The 12,693-nt window shown below is 47.7% G+C and overlaps 1 protein-coding gene across 2 annotated transcripts in view; it reads right to left on the minus strand.

Moving 5' to 3' along the window:
- The window catches only part of PPP3CB (protein phosphatase 3 catalytic subunit beta), an 86,499-nt gene that overhangs the window by 10,640 nt on the left and 63,166 nt on the right, over positions 1 to 12,693 (minus strand). The gene's annotated exons all lie outside the window — the stretch shown is intronic.

Genomic DNA, 12,693 nt, shown 5'->3' on the forward strand with positions numbered 1-12,693 from the left:
GTGCCCCGCCCCCCAGGATTCCTGCCCCATCCAACCCCCTGCGTTCCTTGACGCCCCCACCCCCAAGAACCCTGCCCCATCCACCCCCCTCCCCTGTTCCCTGACTGCCCCCAGAACCGGGCAGGAGGGACTCGTGGGCCACTGTAGTGGGTGCCCACCCAGCCCTAAGAAATAGAGGGACCTGCCAGGGGGCGAGGTGGGGAGTTCCGGCAGTGCATACCTGGGGCAGCTTCCAGGAAGCATCCGGCAGGTTCCTCTGGCTCCTACGGGCAGGGTAGAGTAGCTTGGGGGGGGGGGGGAAGAGCGGGAGAGTGGCCACTCTACCCACTGATCACATCAAAAGTGGCGCCTTAGGCACCGACTCTGTGGGTGCTCCAGGGCTGGAGCACCCATGGGGAAAATTTGGTGGGTGCAGAGCACGCACTGGCAGCTCCCCGCCCCACGCCTGGCCCCAGCTTGCCTCCACTTCTTCCCCTGAACGCATCGACCTGCTCTGCTTCACCGCTCCCTCCGGCTTCCTGTGAATCAGCTGTTCGCACAGGAAGCCTGGGAGGGCTGAGAAGCAAGCGGCGGCGTAGCGCTCAGGCCCAGGGAGGCGGAGGCGAGCTAGGGCGGGGAGCGGTTCCCCTGCACGCCCCCCCGGGTTACCTGCTGCGGCGCAGGCAGCCCTCCTCGTGCCCCCCCACCCCAGCTCACCTCGGCCTCTACGGGCCTGAATGCAAAGCCGCCACTTGCTTCTCAGCCCTCCCAGGCGAACAGCTGATTCGTGGGAAACCGGGGGGTGGAGAAGCAGAGTGGGGCGGCGCGTTCAGGGGAGGAAGTGGAGCGGAGATGAGGTGAGATGGGGCCAGGCAAGGTCGCCGCCAGTGGGTGCTTTGCACCCACCAAATTTTCCCCATGGGTGCTCCATCCCCGGAGCACCCACGGAGTCGGCGCCTAAGGTGCCACTTTTGGCTGGTTGTTAAATTTAGAAGCCCTTTTAGAACCGGTTGTCCCGTGGGACAACCAGTTCTAAAAGGGCTTCTAAATTTAACTGGTTCCAGCGAAAAGGTGAAAACCGGCTCCAGCTCACCACTGGTTACATACACACACCACTAGAATTCACAGTGTAGCATAAATGAGCATTCAGTTCCCAGTTCAGGTCACTCAGTGACAGCAAGTCTTTTCACAGATCTGAAAAAACAACTGCTTAGAAGTCTGCCATAGAGTGGTAGAAGATGGCCCATTACCATAACTCATGCTAAACATTTTGGGCCTTATTGTCAGTTACACTAAAGCCCTCTTACAGTACAGTAATGGGCAGCAATAGCCTCTGAGAATACAACCCATCCCCAGTCAGTGTAAAACTGGCATGAGGACCCTGCATTAACCCCCTCCAGTGTAGAAGGATTGGGCATGTGACCAGAGCGTACTACACTACAGCTATTTTTCATTTCCCAGGCCTGTAACTAGACTCTGAACAGCAAAGTGTAAGGTAGAGCAGCCCTGAGACTGCTCTAACTTACACTAAGGTCCAGGTAGGTCCCTATACAGCCAAGTACAGGGAACATAAAAGTGACAGCCATCTCTGCTCCCCGCTCTTAGCACAGAAACAGGACAGACAACAAGTAAGCTAAAGGAGATGAGAGCTTACATTACAGTGGTAAGGACTACTGGATAGAGCACTAGATTTGGCATGGAAACCTGGGTTTAATTACTGGCTCTGCCACAAGCCTGCTGGGTGACATTGGGCAAGTCACTTCCCTTTATGTGAAACAGGGATGATCATAGAATCATAGAATATCAGGGTTGGAAGGGACCTCAGGAGGTCATCTAGTCCAACCCCCTGCTCAAAAGCAGGACCAATCCCCAATTAAATCATCCCAGCCAGGGCTTTGTCAAGCCTGACCTTAAAAACTTCTAAGGAAGGAGATTCCACCACCTCCCTAGGCAACGCATTCCAGTTTTCACCACCCTCCTAGTGAAAAAGTTTTTCCTAATATCCAACCTAACCTCCCCCACTGCAACTTGAGACCATTACTCCTTGTTCTGTCCTCTTCTACCACTGAGAATAGTCTAGAACCATCCTCTCTGGAACCACCTCTCAGGTAGCTGAAAGCAGCTATCAAATCCCCCCTCATTCTTCTCTTCTGCAGACTAAACAATCCCAGTTCCCTCAGCCTCTCCTCATAAGTCATGTGTTCCAGACCCCTAATCATTTTTGTTGCCCTTCGCTGGACTCTTTCCAATTTATCCACATCCTTCTTGTAGTGTGGGGCCCAAAACTGGACACAGTACTCCAGATGAGGCCTCACCAATGTTGAATAGAGGGGGATGATCACGTCCCTCGATCTGCTCGCTATGCCCCTACTGATACTTAGCATCTTTGTAAAGGGCTTTAAGATCCACTGATTAAAAGGCACTGTATAAGAGGTAGAGATTATTACCAATAACCAATAACTATCAGCAACTAGGACAAATCCAACTAGTAATATTTGATGAATCAGTGACCAGAAGGCTCAGCAAATTTAGGGCACTGCTATGCCTCTTACAGAACAGCATTTAACAATTTTGGCCCTATCCATTTTAGCTGGTCCTAGATTAATGAGATGTAATATTTAAGCAACACTAAGCAACAGAGGTCATGTTGATTTTCTGTTCATAATTACAACCTTCAAAACAAATTGGTAACTTTTCTAAAACTGAGCGAGATCTTCAGAACTCATCTCATGTCCAGTGAGAAAGAGTTTCTCTGCGGCAACCATCGGAGGTCAGGACACACTAGTAAAGGACTTGTTAACATAAAACTCCAAATCTCTAGAGTAAACTCAGTGGAATGTCAAAGAACTGCCCTGTCTTTAGGGGTGGAGGAGCAGAGAGGGAGACCAAAGAGAAGCAAAATTAGCTAGCAAACGTATAAACCTTTTACATGAAGAGTTTGTCAGTGCTTTCCTTTGTGATGGTGTTAAAATCCAACAATTTTCAGAAAATTGTCTTTTTAACTGATTCTTGATTATTGGGTTTGATTAGTTAAGTATTCCCAGTGGAGTGCATGTGAGAGAGATTTACTGGACAGTAATAGTTCGGTTTTGATTCTTTGTTTCTGATGGGAGAAAAGGGCTTGTAAATTTAAGTATCCAGGAAGCACTGTAATTCGGAAGGAGCTTGTGACAGGGTGTATCTATCCTGCACTGGCTCCATAGTGGTTAACGGTGCCTTGCAGGCTGAGGAAGCCCCACCCCTCCACCCCTGCTGGGCACGTTCAGCCTGGAGACAGGGTGTAAAGGGAAGCAGCAGAGCTCACTTGGGCTGGACTGCAGAGGACAAAGGATGTGTACTGCAAGCTTCCTCCAGAGAGCTATGGGAGCCCCACTCCCCAGAGGCCAGGAATGCCGAACCCCAGGCAGACTCCGGACTGCCTGTGGAGATGTGGGAGGAAACTGAGCTGTCCGAGATCTCGCCAGCCAACAACCCCAGGGACCCAGAGGACCCGCGAACTGCCGCACTGGAAGACAGGGTAGGAAGTGACTCAGGGGAAACAGACACTGGTCTGGTCATAGGACCAGGAAACCCATCAGTGTGTTTTGGCTGGATCTTCATTGACCCCTTGGCGGAACCACCCACCGTTAGGGCCCTGGGCTGGGACCCGGTGGAGTAGGGCGGGCCTGGGTCCCCCTACCCCCAGGTGCCACCCCACCCCTGTGGGGAGGCCAGCCTCCCTACCTTAGGCCAAGAGGCCTGAGCTCCCCAGACTGTTTGGTTCTCCACCCTGCTGGAGAGTCTGAACCTCAGACCATTTGGTGCTCCGCCCTGATTAGTAGCCCAATCTGCTCTGACTATTAGGTCATGTTGCCCTGCGAGCAAGAGTAGCCAAAACGATTCTGACTACTATGCCGCACTCTCCTGTTTTGTGGGTTAGATTCTAGCAGGCCAAGGCATAGATAGATTCTAGCAGCCAAGGCATAACCCCGTATCGATCATACACATGACATCTACATTTTTCTACATCAGCATTTTGGATGCACAATCAGAGAGGAGCTGGCAATCCACTTTCAGGATTTCCATGTTGTGGATTCAGAGTCCTATGATCAATTAAACTCTGCAAAGGGAAGATAAGATTTTCATCAAAACGTCATTTGCAATTATTCCCTTAACTGGAATTGTGTGTGGCTCCAACACCACTTTTTACAAGTCATTACCCTCCGATCCCACTGAGGGTTACCAAAAGAAACTACACTATTTCCTCAAGAAACTCCCTGAAAAAGCACAAGAACAAATCCGCACAGACACATCCCTGTAACCCCGACCTGGGGTATTCTATCTGCTACCCAAGATCCATAAACCTGGAAATCCTGGGCACCCCATCATCTCAGGCATTGGCACCCTGACAGCAGCATTGTCTGGCTATGTAGACTCTCTCCTTAGGCCCTATGCTACCAGCACTCCCAGCTATCTTCGAGACACCACTGACTTCCTGAGGAAACTACAATCCATCGGTGATCTTCCTGAAAACACCCTCCTGGCTACTATGGATGTAGAAGCCCTCTACACCAACATTCCACACAAAGATGGACTACAAGCCGTCAGGAACAGTATCCCCGATAATGTCATGGCAAACCTGGTGGCTGAATTTTGTGACTTTGTCCTCACCCACAACTATTTGGGGACAATGTATACCTTCAAGTCAGCAGGACTGCTATGGGTACCCGCATGGCCCCACAGTATGCCAACATTTTTATGGCTGACTTAGAACAACGCTTCCTCAGTTCTCATTCCCTAACGCTCCTACTCTACTTGCACTTCATTGATGCCATCTTCATCATCTAGACGCATGGAAAAGAATCCCTTGAGGAATTCCACCACGATTTCAACAATTTCCATCCCACTATCAACCTCAGCCTGGACCAGTCCACACAAGAGATCCACTTTCTGGACACTACAGTGCTAATAAGCGATGGTCACATAAACACCCCCTATACCGGAAACCGACTGACCACTATATGCCTATCTACATGCCTCCAGCTTTCATCCAGACCACATCACATGATCCATTGTCTACTGCGAAGCTCTAAGATGCAACCGCATTTGCTCCAATCTCTCAGACAGAGACAAACACCTACAAGAGTTCTATCAAGCGTTCTTACAACTACAATACCCACCTGCTGAAGTGAAGAAACAGATTGACAGAGCCAGAACAGTACCCAGAAGTCACCTACTACAGGACAAGCCCAACAAAGATAATAACAGAACGCCACTAGCCATCACCTTCAGCCCCCAACTAAAACCTCTCCCACTTATCTTGAAGGACAACCCATCACTCTCACAGATCTTGGGAGACAGGCCAGTCCTTGCCTACAGACAGCCCCCAACCTGAAGCAAATACTCACCAGCAACCACACACCACACAACAGAACCACTAACTCAGGAACCTATCCTTTCAACGAAGCCCGTTGCCAACTGTGTCCACATATCTATTCAGGGCACACCATCATAGGGCCTAATCTACACCAGCCACACTATCGGAGGCTCGTTCACCTGCACATCTACCAATGTGATATATGCCATCATGTCCCAGCAATGCCCCTCTGCCATATACATTGGTCAAACTGGACAATCTCTACGTAAAAGAATAAATGGACACAAATCAGACGTCAAGAATTATAAAGTTCAGAAACCAGTCGGAAAACACTTCAATCTCTCTGGTCACTCGATTACAGACCCAAAAGTTGCAATTCTTCAACAAAAAAACTTCAAAAACAGACTCCAACGAGAGACTGCTGAATTGGAATTAATTTGCAAAGTGGATACAATTAACTTAGGCTTGAATAGAGACTGGGAGTGGATGGGTCATTACAAAAAGTAAAACTATTTCCCCGTGTTTATTCCCCCCCCTCCACCCCCACTGTTCCCCAGACATTCTTGTTAACTCCTGGAAATGGCCCACCTTGACTATCACTTCAAAAGTTTTTCTCTCCCCCCACCCCACTCTCCTGCTGGTAACAGCTCATCTTAAGTGATCACTCTCCTTATAGTGTGTATGATAAACACCCATTTTTTCATGGTCTGCGTGTATATAAATCTCCTCACTGTATTTTCCACTTTATGCATCTGATTAAGTGAGCTGTAGCTCACAAAAGCTTATGCTCAAATAAATTGGTTAGTCTCTAAGGTGCCACAAGTACTCCTTTTCTTTTTGCGAATACAGACTAACACGGCTGCTACTCTGAAACCTGTTCAATTAAGTAGAGAGGGGCTGAATGTTACTGTCTATTACTGAGAAACATCTAGTTCTAGGAACACACCTAACTCTGTCCTTGTGTCTTAGAGCAGTTCTCCAAAGTAAATACATAGCCGGAACCTAACAAATTAGGGAAAATAAGTTTCCAGAGGGTAGGAACTGTCCCTTCAGCTCATTCCACTAAAGGTATAGAGGGTATGTGAAATCTTTTCTAAGGAATCACATTTCAACTCAGTCTTATCCCACTGTACTGCAAACTTCTCTAATAATGCAAAAGGAGAAGGTAGAAGAGTTAACCCTCATCCAGTAAAAACATGCATGATGCCCATACTTCAAGAGAGGACATACACATCAATGCCAATTAAATTTAAAAAGCCACAGATCTTGAAGCCCCAACACTAAGATCAAGCACACCTGTACTACAGCAGTCTGGCAATAGATAGCACTCAGACAGGGCCAAATCTGAATGCTTTCTGGAAGCAGGGGCAGTAATGCAGATAAACACATTTAGAAACTAACAAAGCTGAACACTGACATTGACAAATCAGAAGGATTTCCTGCTGAAATGTGACTGGATGGTGCTAGAGTTCAGATTTTTACCCCCAACATAAGCAGGAGGGCTTCAAAAACAAACAAAAAAACCTCATCCTGAAGATCAAGTGTGTGGAGATGACAAGAGAGACAAGGTGAGTGTGCTAATATCTTTCACTGGACCAGCTTCTGTCGGTGACAGAGACAAGCTTTCAAGCCCACACAGAGCTCTTCTTCAGGCCTGGAGAATGTACTCAAGAGTATTTCTACACAGGCATAAAAAAGATGTGGATGGTCTGAATCAGCTGACTCTCAGGCCACAACACTGATAAATAGCTGTGTAGACGTTCGGGCTCGTGCTGGGGGGACTTGTTAGTGGATTACAGATTGTTGTAATAAGCCATAAATCCAGTCTCTCTATTCAGTCCATGGTTTTTAGTGTCTAGTGAAGTTATGAATTTCAGTTATGAAATATGTGTTAACTACTTATGCTAAACAATCTGTTCCATCTTCTATTTAGCTGTGACACTCTGAGTATGTTTCTAGACTTGAAGAAGAGCTCTCTGTAAACTCAAAAGCTTGTCTCTCTCACCAACAGAAGTTGGTCCAATAAAAGATATTATCTCACTGTGAGGAAGTGGGGATTTTCCCTTTTTATGTTGTACAGTAACTCCTCACTTAAAGTCATCCCGGTTAATGTTGTTTCGTTGCTGATCAATTAGGGAACATGCTCATTTAAAGTTGTGCAATGCTCCCATATAACCTCGTTTGGCTGCTTGTAGGAAGAGCAGCCCGTTGCAGCTAGCTGGTGGGGGCTTGGAACCAGGCAACCCCCCTATCAGCTCCCGGCTCCCCTAAGCTCCAAGTTCCCAGTGCAGCAGCCACCCGCAGTTCAGCTGTCCCTCCCCCGACTGCCATGTGCTGCTCCTGCCCTCTGCCTTGGAACTGCTCCCGGGAGCCTGCTGCTTGCTGTTCACAGGAGGGGGGAAGAAGGGGGCTAATGTCAGGGTGGCCCCCTCCCCCCTACTCCTGCCCCCTGCTTACCCCTTCTCCATATAGAGCAGGGTGGGGACAGGACAGGGCTCAGGACAGAGAGCTTGCTGGCTGCAGCTGCTGTCTCAACTTCCTGATTTTTTTTAAAGGCAACATACTTAGAATGGGGTCACCATACTTAAAGGGGCAATACATCTCTCTCTCTCTCTCTCCCACGCACAGGGTGTGTGTCTCTGTCTGCCATGCTATCTCCCCTCCCTCCATTCATGCTGCCTTGTAGAGTGTGAGGCTACATTAACTACATCGTTAGTTGTTGCCCTTGAGGGCTCAACCGAATGCTAGATCATTTAGCAGTAAGGCAGTCCCTGGGAAATATCCTACCCTCTGACTCCACCACCTCAACCAAGCTTCACAATCATCATTGCTGTGTACAGTATTAAACTGTTTAAAAGTTATACTCTGTGTGTGTGTGTGTGTGTGTGTACACACACACACACACACACAAAACGTTTTTTGTCTGGTGAAAAAAATTTCCCTGGAACCTAACCCCCCCCCTTATTTACATTAATTCTTATGGGGAAATTGGATTCGCTTAACATCGTTCCACTTTAAGTCACATTTTTCAGGACCATAACTACAACATTAAGCGAGGAGTTACTGTATGTGAGTTTTACTGTTTTGCACGAATACTGTGTGCCTCAGTTTCCCTGGAGGCTGCATCAATACCTCGATGGTGAGAATAGGGGTGTGTGAGTTTGGCTGAGACCTGTGGGGCTGGTTTGGCTGCTCCAGCTGCCTGCACATATGCTATGACCAGTGCCCTTCATAACCTGAGACCCAGGAGGGGGATGCAACCAGGTGATGACCAGGTGAAGCGAGACAAAGACAAGGAGGAGCAACAGGGGTGTCGGAAGTCGGGTTGCTGGAAACTGGCAGTCTGCTTGTAGGGACTGGAAGAGGGGGAGTCCAGGGCTTCTGGCCCAGGAATCCCCAAGATGGACTTGGCTGAAAGTCACTGATTTCTGTGCTAACAAGATGTGTTCTATGCTATGTTCCTTTCGAATAATAAACTTCTGTTTTACTGGCAGTCTGAGACTCATGTCTGCCTGTGGAGTTGGGGTGCAGGGCCCTCTGGCTTCCCCAGGAGCCTTGCCTGGGCGGACTCGCTGCTGGAAGCAAATGTTGTGGAAGAGGATGCTGAATGCTCCGAGGTCAGATCCAGGAAGGTCGATGCTGTATAAGCTTCTTGCCATGGCGACGGTATGCTCAGAGAGAGGAGGCATGCTCCCCCAGAGTCCTGACTGGCTTCATATGGAGTAGTTACAAAGCATTTTTAAAAAGCCTTATTTGAGGGTGAAGGAACAAACCATCCCAAAGTGCAGAAAGAATAGCAAAGATGGCAGGCGACCAGCTTGGCTTATCAGTGGAATCTTCAGTGAGCTTAGATTACAAAAGGAAGCTTACAAGAAGTGAAATTTGGACAGATGACTAGAGAGGAGTATACAAATATTGCTAGAGCATGCAGAGGTGTAATCAGGAAGGCCAAGGCACAACTGGAGTTGCAGCTAGCAACTTACATGAAAGGTAACAAGAGGGGTTTCTACAGATATGTTAGCACCAAGAAGATGGTCAGGGAAAGTGTGGGACCCTTACTGAACGGGGGAGGCAATTACTGAGTGGAAAAAGGCAAATATAGTGCCCATATTTAAAAAAAAAAAAAAAAGGGGGGGGGGGGGAGAGAATCCGGGGAACTACAGACCAGTCAGCCTCACTTCAGTCCCTGGCAAAATCATGGAGCAGGTCCACAAGGAATCCATTTTGAAGCACTTGGAGGAGAGGAAGGTGATCAGGAACATTTAACATGGATTTACCAAGGGCAACTCATGCCTGACCAACCTGACTACCTCCTATGATGAGATGACTGGCTCAGTGGATATAGGGAAGGCGGTGGATGTGATATATCTTGATTTTAGCAAAGCTTTTGATACAGTCTCCCACAGTATTCTTGCCAGCAAGTTAAGGAAGTATGGGCTGGATGAATGGACTAGAAGGTGGATAGAAAGCTGGCTAGATTGTCGGGCTCAACAGGTAGTGATCAATGGCTCGATGTCTAGTTGGCATCCGGTATCAAGTGGAGCGCCCCAGGGGTCAGTTGTGTTCAACATCTTTATTAATGATTTGGATGATGCGATTAATTGCATTCTCAGCAAGTTCGCAGATGACGCTAAGCTGGGGGGGGGGGAAGGTAGATACGCTGGAGGGTAGGGTCCAGAGTGACCTAGACAAATTGGAGGATTGGGCCAAAAGAAATCTGATGAGGTTCAACAAGGACAAGTGCAGAGTTCTGAACTTAGGATGGAAGAATCCCATGCACTGTATAGGCTGGGGACCAAGTGGCTAAGCAGCAGTTCTTCAGAAAAGGACCTGGAGATTACAGTGGACAAGAAGCTGGATATGAGTCAGCAGTGTGCCCTTGTTGCCAAGAAGGCCAATGGCATATTGGGCTGATTATTCCCCTCTATTCAGCACTGGTAAGACCATACCTTGAGTACTGTGTCCAGTTTTGGTCTGTCCCCCCCCACTACAGAACGGATGCGAACAAATTGGACAGAGTCCAGCAGAGGGCAACGAAAATGATTAGGGGGCTGGGGCACATGACTCACGAGGAGAGGCTGAGGGAACTAGGGTTCAAGGAGAGGCTGAGGGTACGAGGGAACTGGGGTTATTTAGTCCGCAGAAGAGAAGAGTGAGGGGGGAATTTGATAGCAGCCTTCAATTACCTGAAGGGGGTTCCAAAGAGGATGGAGCTCACTTGTTCTCAGTGGTGGCAGATGACGGAACAAGGAGCAATGGTCTCAGGTTGCAGTGGAGGAGGTTTAGTTTGGATATTAGGAAACACTATTTCACTAGGAGGGTGGTGAAGCACCCAAATGGGTTACCTAGAGAGGTGATGGAATCTCCATCCTTAGATGTTTTTAAGGCCCAGCTTGACAAAGCCTTAGCTGGGATGATTTAGTTGATGTTGGTCCTGCTTTGAGCAGTGGATTGGACTAGATGACCTCCTGAGGTCTCTTCCAACCCTAATATTCTATGACTGCCCCAGTGACTCTGTGACACTCACCCACCTTGTCTCTCCAATATCCTGGGACCAACATGGCTAAAACAACACTGCATACAACAATGGAGATGACAATGCATCCACTGAGAGATGTTTAATGCATTTGACCGGGACACTATTGGGATCGCTGTTCGGAAGTATGCATAGGTCAGAGTATTCAGTCTCAGGCATATTCAGTTGCTCCTTTATCTGCCTTTTACTGGAAGAATGTTTTTCAGAGATAAGATGGAGGACATCTTCATTTATGTGAAAGGATTGCCTGCTTAAAACCACAGTTACCCACCCAGAGGCAGATTTCTCTGCCTAAAGGTGTTCTAGTGATTCATCTGCACATCTAACAATATGATATATGCCATCATGTGCCAGCAATGCCCCTCTGCCATATACATTGGCCAAACCGGGCAGTCTCTACGTAAAAGAATAAATGGACACAAATCAGACGTCAAGAATTATAACATTCAAAAACGAGTCAGAGAACACTTCAATCTCTCTGGTCACTCGATTACAGACCTAAAAGTGGCAATTCTTCAACAAAAAAACTTCAAAAACAGACTCCAACGAGAGACTGCTGAATTGGAATTAATTTGCAAACTAGATACTATTAACTTAGGCTTCAATAAAGACTGGGAGTGGATGTGTCATTACACAAAGTAAAATTATTTCCCATGTTTATTCTCCCCCCTACCTCCCAGACATTCTTGTCAACTGCTGGAAATGGCCTACCTTGATTATCACTACAGAAGTTCCCTGCTCTCCTGCTGGTAATAGCGCACCTTACCCGATCACTCTTGTTACAGTGTGTATGGTAACACCCATTGTTTCATGTTCTCTGTGTATATAAATCTCCCCATTGTATTTTCCACTGAATGCATCCGATGAAGTGAGCTGTAGCTCACGAAAGCTTATGCTCAAATAAATTTGTTAGTCTCTAAGGTGCCACAAGTACTCCTTTTCTTTTTGCAGATACAGACTAACACGGCTGCTACTCTGACACAGAGCAAGTTGAGATTCGGCAACTTTTAACAGGCTTTTAATATTTTCAAATTACTTTAGGCTTTGGTGTTGCTCTCCACACATGCTGGGATAATCCTAAAACTTGGGATTGTATTCACAGAGAGTATGCGGTTTTAATTGGATTGTATTTCATAGGTGTGTGTGTCACACACACGGGCACATGTGTGTAGAATATTACCTTATCAAAACTGGTCACAGACAATCAATCAGTTAAAGACAATTGGCTGAGGACTAGTGGATTTTTTCAATTCACACCATCAAAAAGGCAGCACTGGCAGACCATTGTCTAGGTTAAATTTTTATACCTAGGCCCCTACCAAATTCGCGGCCAGGAAAAACGCATCATAGACCATGAAATCTGGTGTCCCTCCCGCCATGAAATCTAGTCTTGTGTGTCTTGTGCTTTTACCCTATACTATACAGATTTCATGGCAGGACCCCAGCATTTCTCAAATTGGGGGTCTTGACCCAAAAGGGAGCTGTAGGGGGGTCGCAAGGTTATTTTAGAGGGGTCATGGTATTGCCACCCTTACTTCTACTCTGCCTTCAGGACTTGGCGACCAGAGAACAGCAGCTACTGGCCAGGTGCCCAGCTCTGAAGGCAGCGTCCTGCCAGCAGCAGCACAGAAGTAAGGGTGGCAATACCATATCATGCTGCGTTGCTTCCTTCAGAGCTGGATGGCCAGAGTGGCAGCTGCTGACTGAAGTCACAGCTCTGCAGGCAGTAGCGCAGAAGTAAAGTTGGCAATACCATATCATGGCTACTCTTACTTGTGCACTGCTGCTGGTGGCGGTGGCTCTGCCTTCAGAGCTGGTCTCC

Source organism: Lepidochelys kempii, chromosome 7 (assembly GCF_965140265.1).
Source record: "Lepidochelys kempii isolate rLepKem1 chromosome 7, rLepKem1.hap2, whole genome shotgun sequence".
NCBI classification, from domain to species: Eukaryota; Metazoa; Chordata; order Testudines; family Cheloniidae; genus Lepidochelys; species Lepidochelys kempii.